This window comes from Saccopteryx bilineata, chromosome 8 (genome assembly GCF_036850765.1).
Source record: "Saccopteryx bilineata isolate mSacBil1 chromosome 8, mSacBil1_pri_phased_curated, whole genome shotgun sequence".
In the NCBI taxonomy this organism is placed as follows: domain Eukaryota; kingdom Metazoa; phylum Chordata; class Mammalia; order Chiroptera; family Emballonuridae; genus Saccopteryx; species Saccopteryx bilineata.
The window spans coordinates 44,645,365-44,662,924 of record NC_089497.1 but is presented as its reverse complement, the minus strand read 5'-3'; positions in this window follow the sequence as shown (position 1 = coordinate 44,662,924).

The window sequence follows — 17,560 nt, the reverse complement described above, 5'->3', positions numbered from 1 at the left end:
GCCAGCTTAGACCCAAGGTCGCTGGCTCGATCAAGGGGTTACTCAGTCTGCTGAGGCCTGCGGTCAAGGCACATATGAGAAAGCAATCAATGAACAACTAAGGTGTCTCAATGAAAAAACTAATGATTGATGCTTCTCATCTCTCTCCGTTCCTGTCTGTCTGTCCCTATCTATCCCTCTCTTTGACTCTCTCTCTGTCCCTGTAAAAAAAAATGATATACTGAATGGTAGTTTATTATTTCATGCATTTAATACTTAAATAAGAACAATAAAAGAAGTACACAAAACTAGATTGTTATAAGAAAGAGTTTTAAAACATTAATGAAAAAATATTAAATAATACCTAATAAAAAACAATAAAACTGCCTGACCAGGTAGGTGGTGGTGCAATGGGTAGAGCGTAAGCTTGGAATGTAGAGGACCCAGGTTCAAAACCCCGAGGTCACTGGGTTGAGCATGGGCTCATCCGGCTTGAAGACAGGCTCACCAGCTTGAGCACAGGGTCACTGGCTTGAGCGTGGGATTATAGACATGACCCTATAATCTCTGGCTTGAAGCCCAAGGCCGCTGGCTTGAGCCAGGGGTCACTTGCTCTGTTGCAGCCCTCCAGTCAAGGCACATATGAGAAAGCAATCAATAAATAACTAAGGTGCCGCAACTAAGAATTGATGCTTCTCATCTCTCTCCCTTCCTATCTGTCTGTCCCTATCTGTCTCTGTCTCTTTCACCAAAAAACAAACAAACAAACAAATAATAAAACATTTAAGATATTTCCAATGACAGTTTGTCACCCCTGGTTGTTTGGCACATTTTCTCTTTAAGTTATATGTTTGTTTACTAAAGTAACAAACACAAGGGAATTAAAATGTAGTATTTCATCAAAAGTATAATGAGTTTTAGGAAATGAATAAATAAATATTACAAGCATAGTTCTGTCAAATATTTTTCACCTATGGAGGGAATAAACATTGCTATGGGCACTTAGAATACGCTGTTGTGCAGATAAACTTTAAAAAAAAAGTAAGAAATGTAAATTTGTAATTTCCACATTGGGCAGCAGCCCAGGAGCCCACCTTAGAAAGAACTCTGATTACAGGTGCCATTTTAACAACTGGTTTGCTGCACTCACCAAAAAATTAGGTATCAGTTTGGGGGAACTGGTGCAAAATGGCTGAATCCCACCACTGCTTATACTTCTTTTTGTTACTCCTCTGATAATTATAACAGTTACGGTGTTTTTAAACAGCTACAACCTCTCTATATTGAAAGCTCCCTAAAATGGTGGTTTTAAAAATAATTTAGCTCTATATCCTTACCACTTAGCATAGTCATTCGCACATAACAGGCAATCAATAAATGTTTGATGACTTAATGAATGACATAGTTGATCAACTGATCAAACAGCAGCCCTCAGGATTCACATTACACTGGCATGAAGGTAGTGATCCCTAACCACACTTAGCCCACTCAGTACTTCACCAGCTTAAATTAGAAATAATCTTCAAGGCAATGCTATTAAGGGTGCTTGGACCCCCCCCCCCAAGTTATATATGATGGTATTTCCTCTGGTTTTTGAATTATCTCCTAAATTCACCTGGAAGACTAAAAGACTTGAATATAAATCTGACTGCAGCAACATGATTATAATTCAGTTGCTTGATTTACATGTTAAAATGTTAGAAATGTAAGAATGTGGCTGATTTATAGTTACATATTTTTAAGAAATTGTTGAGTTTCTTGTGTTTGGGCTTCCTAGCCTAGTCATACTCAGTAAAAGTGGGCTACTTGCTTCATAAATAAAGAGAGCCCATCTCTTTGGCTCTCACTCTGGAGAAGGGATACACCATCGCGCATTGTAGTATCTGCTGCATTATAATATTCTTTCTCCAGCGGCTGAACGGGAAAGGTCTTGGTGTCTGTGGAGAGTTTCAGGCTGCCATGGTAACTCTCAGTCTTCACTTTCTGTGTATACTGTTCTACCAGGATAGGTGGAAAGCTTTCATCTTTCTTCCTTTTTGCTTCCCTTCCCTTTTTTTCACCACTGGGTCTAGGATGGACAGAGGTTAACACTAAAGCCTGCTTGTGATTTTCTGTACCTTGTGAGACTGTGAAAATCCTACTGGTAGAAACATCAGATTCCAGTTATATCACTGGAACTGCATTGTTAGCACCTACTCAGAATAATATATAGTCCTAGCCAGAGCTACTCGATTCTCTATAAAGTCAAAATGCAGAGTGGGAGGAAAGAAGACTAGGTTAAAGAGAGAAGCTGGGAAGAAATCAGGTACTAGGATGGCCTGAGAAATATGCATAATCTATTTCAATTTAGAATTGGAATTGCAAAAAATCTTACAGCAAATGTTCTCAAACATCACTGCACATTAGAACACATACCAAGAGATTTTAGAGGTACAGATGCCTGGCTCAGACTGAACTGGAACCAAACAGGGTGACCCTGTGTGGTCTGCACCAAGAAAACCAAAGCAGAAAATGAAAATAAGGTACAAAAACGAAATTCTATGGCAGATAATAATTAAATCCAGAACTTTTTATAGGAGCAAGAGGCTGAAAGGAAGTAAAGTAGGGTGTCAGAACAGAGAAAATGGAAATGGGCGGCTGTACCAGTATGGTAAAATCAAGGTCTAAGAATTCAGAAGTAAAATAAAAGTGGACGAGGCCCCCAAATTAAGTTGGGATATAAGTATTGGCTAATACATACTCCCTATCACAATCCTTCAGTTTGGTGGCCTCATTCTATCTTTTGGATTGGTTCTCTCTCTCTCTCTGTGCTTCTGCAGAGTTTTTAATTGTGTGATGTCATTTACTATTTGAGTTATAATTTCCCTATTTACATATTTAAATCCCACGGGCATAGAACTTTCTTTAAAGAATAGGCACTCAAAAAAAATTTTTTTTAACAAAGTACTCAAGAACCAATATTTATAGTGCTATACGTGATAGAGTGGTCAGGACGAGTGTGTCAAAAACATTCACTGAGAAGCACAAAGCCACAACTCTAACCTTGACAAGTAGAGATGAGATGACCCTGTACCTTCTTTTTTGTGTTCATTTTTATATTTATTTCATTGATATTTAGAGGGAGAGTAAGGAGAGAGAGAGGAACAGGAACATCAATCTATTCATGTATGTGCTGTGATAGAAGATCAAATCTGTAACCTCTGCACTTCAAGATAATGCTCTAACCAACTGAGCTATCTGGCTAGGACATCCATACATTCTTGATAAAACTAATGAATTCACTTCTGGGAGACATTAACAAGATTTGGGTTGCTGTTTTAAAGACCTGAAGTCAATGTTGACTTTCCTTTATTCTGTGTGGAGTCTCAATAGTAACAAGAGGTATAAATGGGTTGAAATTCTATAGTAAATAATGTATAATTGTTTTGCCAGTTTTCACTCATTCAACAAACACTTTATAAGAGCAAGAAACTACATTAAATATTTGGGAATACAGTGATAATTGTATTTGTGCTTGTATGTGTTGTAGATCTATTGTTTTACAACTCATTTTTAAAAAGAAGCATCTTATATAAAATATATATAAACATGGATACTTACAGATATTAATTTATGATAAACTATAGATCATAATTTAAATTGCAATCATACAAGAGGTGATACAAATCAAGAGCTCTAAAAGGTCTAAGATTTTGCTCAGTTTGCAGGCTAAAATAATTGGCCTGCCATAGTTTGATGGATGCTGGCAGAAGACCTGAAACTCCTGGGTGAGAGACCTAAAGGACTTTATTACAGCACAGCAGGTAGAGGGAGATTCAAGTCTGTTCTAGTGCCTTATGGACAAACCTCCCAAGGGTGGCATATGTAGGCATAGATGGATGCTGATGGGTGACACAGTTGGTTTTGTCACAGCTAAGGAACCCTGATCATACGAAACCCCATTCTTTTATAGAGGGCTGCAAGCAAAACCAGCCAACATTTACCCTGAAGATATAATCTTCATTACACTGCACAGAAAACAAACCTGTCCTTTTCTCTAGAGCAAAACACTAACTCTATTTTCAAGAGCTGTTTGCTATACACACTCTTGAAAAAAAAAATCTAGAACAAAAAGTTGTCAGAGCTTCTGCTCACAACATGTGCTGAAACACAGGATTCATGGAGAACTGTCTCCCAATACTACAGAGGTACAGGTTAGTGTTAATATGATTATAAAAAGAGAAGGGAGATAAAAAGGAGTAAATTAACAAAAGCAGATCCAAACCAACCCAAATAAATGAACTCAGCTAGAACAAGCAGTCTTAGATCTAAGTAAGATAGAAGCTACCGAAAAGCAGGTAGAAAGGCTGACATATGCTTGATTCATGAAGAGAGAATAACTCAAAGGATTTGAGTGAGAAATAGAGAATCTAAGAAGCTTCTTAGGGAATATAGAGGTCATCGGAAAGAGCATGTTCTGGTTGCAGTGCCAGCTTAAAAGAACCCTGTTCCTTCCAAAATCATGTTGCTTAGAAACAGTACCTAGCAAATCTTAGAGTAAAATAGGATATAGATTTAAAAAGAAAAAAGCCAAGTTAATCTCTATTGCTAAAAGAAAGATATACACTAAAGCTATGACACTCATAATATATTGACTTACAGTAAGTACATGGGGGTGGTGGACACTCACCACTTTTAGGGGCTAATGAGTGTCCTAGGCTAATAAAAAAGAGAAAAGATTGTTATATTAGGGTAATTAAATACAGTTACAACAAAGAACTCAAAAATCTTATAGGTTTTAAGCCAATACATTTTTTCTGTCATTCACAAATCCAATCCTAATATTGCTGATCAGATGGTATTATAGTAGTCAGTTTTGCTGCATCCACAAATACTCCCCCAATTTTACTGGCTTACAACAGACCACATTTTATATTAGTGGCTGCAAGTGCTTGATTCTGTTTGGCTCTGCTCCACATGTCTTACTTCTGGGCCCAGGCTAAAGAATAATGTCTGTGTGGGATGTACCATTTTCACGGCAGGAGGCAAAAGCTAAAGAACTGGCAGGATTTCACAATCCCTCCAACAGCTTCCGGAAGGTGGTAGCATATATCATGTATGCTCACATTTCTTTACCTCAAATACACCACACAGCTGATCTTTTTTTGTTTGTTTGTTTGTTTTTGTTTGTTTTTTACAGAGACAGAGAGAGAGTCAGAGAGAGGGATAGACAGGGACAGACAGACAGGAATGGAGAGATGAGAAGCATCAATCATTAGTTTTTTATTGCTCATCGCAACACCTTAATTGTTCATTAATTGCTTTCTCATACGTGCCTTGACTGTGGGCCTTCAGCAGACTGAGTAACCCCTTGCTGTAGCCAGCGACCTTGGGCTCAAGCTGGTGAGCTTTTGCTCAAACCAGATGAGCCTGTGCTCAAGCTGGTGACCTCGGGGTCTCGAACCTGGGTCTTCCGCATCCCAGTCCGATGCTCTATCCACTGCGCCACCGCCCAGTCAGGCCACACAGCTGATCTTAACAGCAATAGGTGGAAGTACTACAGGGAAGTGAATATATTTGTGAACAATAATCTAACTTATGATGAGTATTTTTCTTGGGAAGTTTTCCTTCAAACTGTCACTGGGGGATCTTTCCTCTATGTTGGAGCAGCATCACTGTCTAGGGTACCTTTGAGACAGAGAGAAAAGCAGTTGGCAGAAAACCTGCTACAAAGCAGTAGTCAAAAGGTGTGTGTGTGTGGGGGGGGGTTTCTAATCCAAGAGCAAGTCCAAGAAAAGCCATCAAAAACGGGAAAAAGTACAAGTCATAGTCATGGTTAGCAATTGCTGACCATGACTGTGGTTCCCTGTGGATTGGGTCATTCAGGACAGTATCACCCTGAATATCAGTCCAGGAAGAGGCACCAAGTAGTTTCCTGTCCCTAGCAGTTTGCTGGTCGCCCCAGGCAAGAATGAGCAGACAGAACCTTTCCCCCTCACTCAGTCAAATGGCAGGGAACTCAGCTGGGTTGCCGAAACTGGGCATTCTGGTTCCCGCAACTGCCTGGGCAGGTAGGTGCATCTGTTTCCTTCACTCTGTTATTATATGTAGTTCTGCTCTTAAATGAACTTTTGATATTTGTTATGTGGCCTGAGTGTCACAGGGGAATTAGAAAATTAAGGAAATGCCATGAGTCTGGGGACCAACTTTCTTTTTATTCTTGGGTAGAGGCAATAGAAAAGTCAGACTGAGAACAAGAAAAGGACAGAATGCACCTGGGGGAGCCATCAGTCTTTAGAGGTTACTTTTGCCTTAGTCTGGAGCATGAGGTCCAAATTTACTGTTTGGATTAATAAAAAGTCTGTGTAGCTACAGTAAAATTCAGATATGCAACAGGACCTTGAGGAAATTTTTTGCTTACCAGTGCTCCAGTTTTATGTGTCCCCCAGTCTTTATTTAACTTCAAATCTCCCATGACTGCATTCCAGACACACAGAGATTCACTATTTGTCTATTTATTTGTTTAATAACCTCACTTCAACAACCCAGCTTTAAATTGGGAGCCCAAAGCTGCTTGAATTGCTCTATTATTCTAGTGAAAGCCCAAAGATTCCAGAAACTATAGGGAAGGCTGCACGCACTTGGAACTGGCACTTCAGCTGAAATTACACGTGTGCATCAATAAAGAAAGAATGCCACATGACTGAAAGCACTGCTCATCATGTCCCCTCAATTCTTTATACATTTTCTCCTAAAAATCACTCTGTTGATTCCTCGACTATTTACATGTCATTATTATTCTAGCCACAAGTGAGTTTTTGACATTCTGAATGAACATTTTGCTTGCATCTCCAAAATGAGAGAAAGGTAAAAAAAAAGATGCTCCTGAGAGTAACAGAGAACATGGAAGGACATGGGAGGTAAGACCATTTGAGACACTTTTGTGAAAGATTGGAAACAGCAGCTGTATCCTTGCTGTAAGGAATAAACTTCGAAACTTCAGTGGCTTCATAGAATGACAAGTAAAATCTAAATGACCGGCAGGGGGGGAGCACTGTTTTTGGCTGGCCACTTTATGAGTATATCACATATGGACGTAGAATCTGAGTATTTTTGGGTACCTCTCCCCTAAAGGCTCAGAATCCTCTTCAATTCAGGCTATGAGTGAGGAAAGAGACAGTAGTGGATTATCAGCTCAGCTTGGAAAATGGCATTGATCACTTCTGCCCATATTTCTTGGTTAGAATTCACCATATGACCCCACATAACGGGGTGGGGGGTGGAGAGGAGGTTGGATAATCTAATCTAGCTGAATGCTATGAAAAGAAATAAAAACCAGGATAGGAATTTAGTAAACAACCAGTCAGTTTTTGCAACAGACTAGTGTTCTCTTTTTATTTTATTTTATTTTATTTTATTTTATTTTATTTTATTTTATTTTATTTTCTGAAGCTGGAAACGGGGAGGCAGTCAGACAGACTCCCACATGCGCCGGACCAGGATCCACCCCACACGCCCACCAGAGGGGCGATGCTCTGCCCCTCTGGGGAATCACTCTGTTGCATCCAGAACCATTCTAGCACCTGAGGCAGAGGTCACAGAGCCATCCTCAGCGCCTGGGCCATCTTTGCTCCAATGGAGCCTCGGCTGCGGGAGGGGAAGAGAGAGACAGAGAGGAAGGAGAGGGGGAGGGGTGGAGAAGCAGATGGGCGCTTCTCCTGTGTGCCCTGGCCAGGAATCGAACCCGGGACTCCTGCACGCCAGGCCAACGCTCTACCACTGAGCCAACCGGCCAGGGCCCAGACTAGTCTTAAAATTAAGAATACAGTTAAACTCCTCACTCTAGATCTTCATTGTTCATAAATTATTGGCAACACATTATTTCCCTCTGCTTTTCTGGGTTACATTTTTGCTCAAGAAGCCTCTGCTGTGCTCAGAAACCCTGAGGGCAGGCTTTCCTCCCACCCATTTACTCCCCACCTCCATCCTGTGGTAAAGACAGTACTGGTGGCAGTGAAATGTTGCTTAGGGTGGTGGTGGGGGTAAGAAATGGCTTATAAAATATTACATGGGGTACTGAATTTATACTTTTATCACTGCTGGCTTTTTTAGCTTCCTCCACATCCACAGTATTCTAGAGCTAATTTCTTCCTGTTTTGGGGTGTTTTTTTTTTCAGTCTACAGCTTGAATTTATTTTGAACAGTAGTGCCAGCTCTCAGGATTTCCTGACACTCATCCTATGGGTAAGACAGCATGCCAACTTGAAGATATAAAATACGTTTAAAAATAGTCTTTTCTGTTCCCACCCATAACTTTTAAAAGAATAGGTACAGAAATATTCTTGGATGAGAAAAAAAAAATGGTGCCTAGTCCCTGCCCCCAGCTTCCTCTTTATTTTTAATTACTTCCTTCCTCCCTCTGTTCTCCAGACTATCTGAATTCTATCAGCTCCAGGCATATGGGAATGTGAGTACCACGATAACTACTGTCAGTCAGGAAGTAACTACCATTCAAACACTGCTAATGATCATAGTTGATGTGATAAAACGGATGTGAATATTAAGTTTGAACCACCTCAGAGTCATCTCAGACTGAAAAAACAGACAGAACTGATAGCTTTGCATTAACTTCTTGCTATTTTCTCTGATTCTGACGTATTCACATTTCACTAAATGAGTGAACACCACCATCCGCTCACCCACTAGGCTTTCAATTTATATATAGCTATAGCAAACAAGGACTCATGTAGCAGAATTTGTGGTGGGATTTTGAGGAGAGCAAGGTGTAAAATCAGTGGTGGGATTCAGCCGGTTCACACTGGTTCAGCAGAACCAATACCTAATTTTTTGTTCAGTTCAGCGAACTGGTTATTAAAATGGCACTTGTAATCATGGTTCTCTCTAAGGTGGGTGCCTGGGCAGCTGCCCCATGCAGAAATCACAAATTTACATTTCTTAGTTTTTTTCCAAGTTCATTTGTGTAACAGCATATCCTGAGTGCCCATAATAATGTTCATTCCATCCATAGGTGAAGAAAATTTGATGGAACTATGCTTGTAATATTTATTTATTCATTTCATAAAACTCATTAAACCTTTGATGAAATACTACATTTTAATTCCTCATGTTTGTTACTTCGGTAAATAAACATATAACTTAAAGAGAAGGTGTGCCAAACAACCAGGGGGTGACAAGCTGTCATTTGTTTCAGCTTCATATTATACCTAAAATTCTGAGATATTATGAGTGCTGTGGTGTTCCCTGAATGGTGAAACCAATAGAAAGCTAGGACATACTGACCCAATAGAAATATATATTTCAAGGGTTATCTTATCACACATTTTGGATACCATGGAAGAATGCTCACAACTTTCCCATGACAAACAGGTTTCTCATATACATTATTCGATCATATTTAAACTGCATAGCCTATGTCATTTATTAACTCAGCCTAGAAGTTTTTGCTTAGTATCAATAAAATAAAGAAAATGTATGTTCTGACTGATGTTTATCAATAGTATAAGCACAGTGCTTTGTTTATAAAAGTTTATAATATGATCTTATGTGGACAAAAAGTTCTCCTGAGAATTTGAAGACAGATGCCTTTGAGCAAATGACAAAATAATTATTAATTTTTGGGAATCACCACATCAAAGGGAGGACGCTCAACAAGTAAAATCTTTGCTCTCTAAGATTGATATATCTGAGATTATAGGTCATAGACTGGGTAAATCAGCTGCAAACAAAATGCATCTCCTAACGGTTGAGCTGAAATGCCCTAAAGATGCACTGTACTTTCAAGGCCTTGTTAACAAATGTATCAAAATGTTATGTTTTGTTTATCACTTCATGAAGGATTTTGTAACATTTATGTGCTAAGAATCCTGTACAGTATCCTCATTTGATCTACCCTGGAATTTAACGCAACAGTTTGGAACCCATATTACAAAAATCATCAAAATAGCATTGAAAGAGTACAACACAAGTTCTTAAAGTTGGTATTCTATAAATGTGGCCATGATACTTATGATGTACCTGACGATGTTGCTATGGAAGCACTTAACCCAACAGCATTACTGCACAGGAGGAGGGTCATTGACTTACATTTCGTACACAAACTTTGTAATCATCTTGTTGAGTGTCCTGCTCTCCTTGAGACCCTTTGTTTCAATGTTCCTATAGTCATAATAAGAGAAAGCAAGTTTTTGGGTTTTTTTTTTTGTTTTTTTTTTTTTTATTTTATAATTTTATTTTTTTAATGGGGTGACATCAATAAATCAGGATACATATATTCAAAGATAACAAGTCCAGGTTATCTTGTCTTTCAATTATGTTGCATACCCACCACCCAAAGTCAGATTGTCCTCTGTCACCTTCTATCTTGTTTTCTTTGTGCCCCTCCCACCTCCTATCCCTCTCCCATTCCCCCCTCCCCCCCGTAACCACCACACTCTTATCAATGTCTCTTAGTTTCACTATTATGTCCCACCTACGTATGGAATAATACAGTTCCTGTTTTTTTCTGATTTACTTATTTCGCTTCGTATCATGTTATCAAGATCCCACCATTTTGCTGTAAATGTTCCGATGTCATCATTTCTTATGGCTGAGTAGTATTCCATAGTGTATATGTGCCACATCTTCTTTATCCAGTCATCTATTGATGGGCTTTTTGGTTGTTTCCATGTCCTGGCCACTGTGAACAATGCTGCAATAAACATGGGGCTGCATGTGTCTTTACGTATCAATGTTTCTGAGTTTTGGGGATATATACCCAGTAGAGGGATTGCTGGGTCATAAGGTAGTTCTATTTTCAGTTTTTTGAGGAACCACCATACTTTCTTCCATAATGGTTGTACTACTTTACATTCCCACCAACAGTGTATGAGGGTTCCTTTTTCTCTACAGCCTCTCCAACATTTGCTATTACCTGACTTGCTAATAACAGCTAATCGAACAGGTGTGAGGTGGTATCTCATTGCCGTTTTGATTTGCATTTCTCTAATAGCTAAAGAAGATGAGCATCTTTTCATATATCTGTTGGCCATTTGTATTTCTTCCTGGGAGAAGTGTCTATTCATATCCTCTTCCCATTTTTTTATTGGATTGTTTGTTTGTTTGTTGTTGAGTTTTATGAGTTCTTTGTATATTTTGGATATTAGGCCCTTATCTGAGCTGTTGTTTGAAAATATCATTTCCCATTTAGTTGGCTTTCTGTTTATTTTGTTATCAGTTTCCCTTGCTGAGCAAAAACTTCTTAGTCTGATGTAGTCCCATTCATTAATTTTTGCCTTCACTTCTCTTGCCATTGGAGTCAAATTCATAAAATGCTCTTTAAAACCCAGGTCCATGAGTTGAGTACCTATGTCTTCTTCTATGTACTTAATTGTTTCAGGTCTTATGTTTAGATCTTTGATCCATTTTGAGTTAATTTTTGTACAGGGGGAGAGACTGTAGTCCAGTTTCATTCTTTTGCATGTGGCTTTCCAGTTTTCCCAGCACCATTTATTGAAGAGGCTTTCTTTTCTCCATTGTGTGTTGTTGGCCCCTTTATCAAAAATTATTTGACTATATATATGTGGTTTTATTTCTGGACTTTCTATTCTGTTCCATTGGTCTGAGTGTCTATTTTTCTGCCAATACCATGCTGTTTTGATTGTCGTGGCCCTATAATAGAGTTTGAAGTCAGGTATTGTTATGCCCCCAGCTTCATTCTTTTTCTTTAGGAGAAAGCAAGTTTTTTAATGTGAGTTTTTTCTGTTAGAAGAAACTATACTTATTTTAGTGCCATAAAGAGAATGATGAGGGAATATAATGAACTGCCTCTTTATATCAATATAATTAATTTATCATTACACAGCTTTTATATTTATTGTTTATTACTTTGCTGTTGTCTGTGTAATGTTTTAATAATTTGTACTCTTTTATTGTCTATATTTACATTTAATTCCTATTGTGATTCCATGCATGTGGTGCCATGTAACTTCCATTGTTAATAATTTATATATAGTTTTCTTTTTTCCCCATGCTCTGTGATTATATCATATATTCTTTTGTTCCCTTATATATTTGTTCTTTATTCTTGAAATACCTTATTTCTAAATACTGATACTAATGTAGTTTATATATATTGTTTGAATCATAAACATTTTTTCTACTTGAGTAATACCAGCTTATTTTGTAATTTTTTGTCTTGTCCCAGCTACTGGCTTATCTTTTACATTTTTTCCTTTTTTTAAATTCTAATTATTGCCTACTCTTTATTCTATAATTTCCTCTGGTGATTGTAGTAATATGTTATAAAACTTGCATTCTTTATTACATGTTCTTGCTTGGTTATTGATGCATACATTTTTCAATATGTTTTTGTACAAGATTTTGTAATTTTCAATAAAGGGTATTAATGTCCATAAGTAAATATTATTATTATAATATGTTAAAATAAAACATTTAAAAATTTTTAAACATTTAAAAGGATGAAAACGCAACAGAGATTGACAGATTTTTTTCAATAAGAAACCAAAATTAGAATTTGTTGTAACAGAATTGGCCCTGAGTGGTACAAAACAGTCACAAGCAGAACCACTCCAATTTGAAGAAAGCAGCATGTCAATTATTAAAATAAAAAATAAAAACTCCAAAATTGAATGTAGTCTTCCTAAATGCTGGAAAGTGCAACAATATAACAATTTTAAAGAATACGAGGGACTGGTAGTTTCTAACAAAACTTAGGTTGTGAGTATTGTGCAAAATATGACATCATAAAAGAGAAAAGTGTTCATATGTCAAAAGAATTAAAATGTGTTTAGATTGAGGCATCAAGAGAAAAGAAAGAGGTAAAACAAGCTTCTTTAAGAAAAAAATGGAAGAACATTTTTCATCAAAAGCTCGTAACATTTGTAAAGAGAACTTAAAACTTGTGAGCAGGATTTAGTGACAAAAATAATAGATACAATGAATGAAAAATATTTAAGTACTGCTTGAGGAATATTTAATACAGTCTAGCAAAAATAGGTAAACCATTTTTAGACATAGAAGATGAGATGGAAGTGCAAATTAAAAATGGATTAGATATGAAAATAAGATTACATTCATATAAAACTGCGGTGAAAGTAGTTGATTTCATTGCAGAAGAAATTTAAAAAGAAATATTTACTAAAATTATTTTAAAAATCTGAAAATATCTTTGATAATTAATGAAGCTTCAACAATATCTTGCAAACCAGTTATTATACTTTTCTTAAAAGTTGACTGTGGTGGCGCAGTGGGTAAAGTATCAACCTGGAATGCTGAGGTCGCTGGTTCAGAAGTTGAGGATTCAGTTACATCACCAACTATTTTCACTGAGCTAGTTAAATTGGAAAAACAAGATGCAGAGACAATATGTTTTTCAGTTATGGAAAGTTTAAATAATGTTGGGCATATTAAGAACTATCTAGAAAAAAATTTAATCGGAATTTGCTTTGATGGTGCCAGTGTTATGCTTGGGGGGAAAATCTGGAGTGAGCACTAGAAGAGCAAAAGAGGGTTTTTTTTTGGTTTTTTTTTTAATAAATTTTTATTAATGGTAATGGGATGACATTAATAAATCAGGGTACATATATTCAAAGAAAACATGTCTAGGTTATTTTGTCATTAAATTATGTTGCATACCCCTCGCCCAAAGTCAGATTGTCCTCCGCCACCCTCTATCTAGTTCTCTGTGCCCCTCCCCCTCCCCCTAACTCTCTCCCTCCCTCCCTCCCATGTCCTCCCTCCCCCCACCCCTGGTAACCACCACACTCTTGTCCATGTCTCTTAGTCTCGTTTTTATGTTCCACCAATGTATGGAATCATGTAGTTCTTGTTTTTTTCTGATTTACTTATTTCACTCCGTATAATGTTATCAAGATCCCACCATTTTGCTGTAAATGATCTAATGTCATCATTTCTTATGGCTGAGTAGTATTCCATAGTGTATATGTGCCACATCTTCTTTATCCAGTCTTCTATTGAAGGGCTTTTTGGTTGTTTCCATGTCTTGGCCACTGTGAACAGTGCTGCAATGAACATGGGGCTACATGTGTCTTTACGTATCAATGCTTCTGAGGTTTTGGGGTATATACCCAGTAGAGGGATTGCTGGGTCATAAGGTAGTTCTATTTGCAGTTTTTTGAGGAACCACCATACTTTCTTCCATAATGGTTGTACTACTTTACAGTCCCACCAACAGTGGATGAGAGTTCCCTTTTCTCCGCAGCCTCTCCAACATTTGCTATTACCCGTCTTGTTGATAATAGCTAATCTAACAGGGGTGAGGTGGTATCTCATTGTAGTTTTGATTTGCATTTCTCTAATAACTAATGAAGCTGAGCATCTTTTCATATATCTGTTGGCCATTTGTATCTCTTCCTGGGAGAAGTGTCTGTTCATGTCCTCTTCCCATTTTTTTATTGGATTGTTTGTTTGTTTGTTGTTGAGTTTTATGAGTTCTTTGTAAATTTTGGATATTAGGCCCTTATCTGAGCTGTTGTTTGTAAATATCATTTCCCATTTAGTTGGCTGTCTGTTTATTTTGATATCAGTTTCTCTTGCTGAGCAAAAACTTTTTATTCTGATGTAGTCCCATTCATTTATCTTTGCCTTCACTTCTCTTGCCATTGGAGTCAAGTTCATAAAATGTTCTTTAAAACCCAGGTCCATGATTTTAGTACCTATGTCTTCTTCTATGTACTTTATTGTTTCAGGTTTTATATTTAGGTCTTTGATCCATTTTGAATTAATTTTAGTACACGGGGACAGGCTGTAGTTGAGTTTCATTCTTTTGCATGTGGCTTTCCAGTTTTCCCAACACCATTTGTTGAAGAGGCTTTCTTTTCTCCATTGTGTGTTGTTGGCCCCTTTATCAAAGATTATTTGACCATATATATGTGATTTTATTTCTGGGCTTTCTATTCTGTTCCATTGGTCTGAGTGTCTATTTTTCTGCCAATACTATGCTGTTTTGATTATCGTGGCCCTATAATATAGTTTAAAGTCAGGTATTGTAATGCCCCCAGCTTCATTCTTTTTCCTTAGGATTGTTTTGGATATTCGGGGTTTTTTATAGTTCCATATAAATCTGATAATTTTTTGTTCCATTTCTTTAAAAAATCTCATAGGAATTTTGATGGGAATTGCATTAAATTTATATATTGCTTTGGGTAATATGGCCATTTTGATTATATTTATTCTTCCTATCCAAGAACAAGGAATATTTTTCCATCTCATTGTGTCTTTTTCTATTTCTCTTAATAATGCCTTGTAGTTTCCGTTATATAGGTCCTTTACATTCTTTGTTATGTTTATTCCTAGGTATTTTATTTTTTTTGTTGCAATCATGAAGGGGATTATTTTTTTGAGTTCGTTTTCTAATATTTCATTGTTGGCATATAGAAAGGCTATGGACTTTTGTATGTTAATTTTGTATCCTGCGACCTTACTGTATTGGTTTATTGTTTCTAATAATCTTTTTGTGGAGTCCTTTGGGTTTTCGATGTATAGGATCATATCATCAGCAAAAAGTGATACCTTTACTTCTTCTTTTCCGATATGGATGCCTTTTATTTCTTTGTCTTGTCTGATTGCTCTGGCCAGAACTTCTAGGACCACGTTAAATAAGAGTGGAGAGAGTGGACAACCCTGTCTTGTTCCTGATTTAAGGTAGAAAGTCCTCAGTTTTATGCCGTTTAATAGGATGTTGGCTGATGGTTTATCATATATGGCCTTTATCATGTTGAGATATTTTCCTTCTATACCCATTTTGTTGAGAGTCTTAAACATAAAATTGTGTTGTATTTTATCAAAAGCCTTTTCTGAATCTATTGATAAGATCATGTGGTTTTTGTTCTTTGTTTTGTTGATATGGTGTATTACGTTAACCGTTTTACGTATGTTGAACCATCCTTGAGATTCTGGGATGAATCCCACTTGATCATGATGTATTATTTTTTTAATATGTTGTTGTATTTGGTTTGCCAGTATTTTGTTTAGTATTTTAGCATTTGTATTCATTAGAGATATTGGTCTGTAGTTTTCTTTCTTTGTGCCATCCTTGCCAGGTTTTGGTATGAGGGTTATGTTGGCCTCATAAAATGTGTTTGGAAGTATTGCTTCTTCTTCAATTTTTTGGAAGACTTTGAGTAGAATAGGAACCAAGTCTTCTTTGAATGTTTGATAGAATTCACTAGTATAACCGTCTGGGCCTGGACTTTTATTTTTGGGGAGGTTTTTAATAGTTTTTTCTATTTCCTCCCTGCTGATTGGTCTGTTTAGGCTTTCTGCTTCTTCATGACTCAGTCTAGGAAGGTTGTATTGTTCTAGGAATTTATCCATTTCTTCTAGATTGTTGTATTTGGTGGCATATAATTTTTCATAGTATTCTACAATAATTCTTTGTATATCTATGATGTCTGTGGTGATCTCTCCTTTTTCATTTTGGATTTCATTTATTTGAGTCCTGTGCCTTTTTTCCTTGGTGAGTCTTGCCAAGGGTTTGTCAATTTTGTTGATCTTTTCAAAGAACCAGCTCCTTGTTTTATTGATTTTTTCTATAGTTTTTCTGTTCTCTATTTCATTTATTTCTGCTCTGATTTTTATTATCTCTTTCTTCAGCTGGTTTTGGGTTGTCTTTGTTCTTCTTTTTCTAGTTCCTTAAGGTGGGAAGTTAAGTGGTTTACTTCGGCTCTCTCTTGTTTGTTCATATAGGCCTGAAGTGATATGACCTTTCCTCTTATTACTGCTTTTGCTGCATCCCAGAGATTCTGATATGTTGTATTTTCATTTTCATTTGTCTGTATATATCTTTTGATCTCTGCGCTTATTTCTTCTTTGACCCATTCATTTTTTAGAAGTATGTTGTTTAGTTTCCACGTTTTTGTGGGTTTTCCCCCCTCTTTGTTGCAGTTGAATTCTAGTTTCAAGGCTTTATGATCAGAAAATATGCTTGGTACAATTTCAACTTTTCTAAATTTGCTGATATTGTCTTTGTGGCCCAACATATGGTCAATTCTTGAGAATGTTCCATGTACACTAGAGAAAAATGTATACTCTGTCGCTTTGGGATGAAGTGTCCTATAGATGTCTATCATATCCAGGTGTTCTAGTATTTCGTTTAAGGCCACTATATCTTTATTGAGTCTCTGTTTGGATGACCGATCTAGAGCCATCAGCGGTGTATTGAGGTCTCCAAGTATGATTGTATTTTTATTAGTTTTTGTTTTAAGGTCAATAAGTAGCTGTCTTATATATTTTGGTGCTCCTTGGTTTGGTGCATATATATTAAGGATTGTTATGTCTTCTTGATTCAACTTCCCCTTAATCATTATGAAATGACCATTTTTTGTCTCTGAGTACTTTTTCTGTCTTGTAGTCAGCATTATTAGATATGAGTATTGCTACACCTGCTTTTTTTTGGGTGTTGTTTGCTTGGAGTATTGTTTTCCAGCCTTTCACTTTGAATTTGTTTTTATCCTTGTTGCTTAGATGTGTTTCTTGTAGGCAGCATATAGTTGGATTTTCTTTTTTAATCCATTCTGCTACTCTGTGTCTTTTTATTGGTAAGTTTAATCCATTTACATTTAGT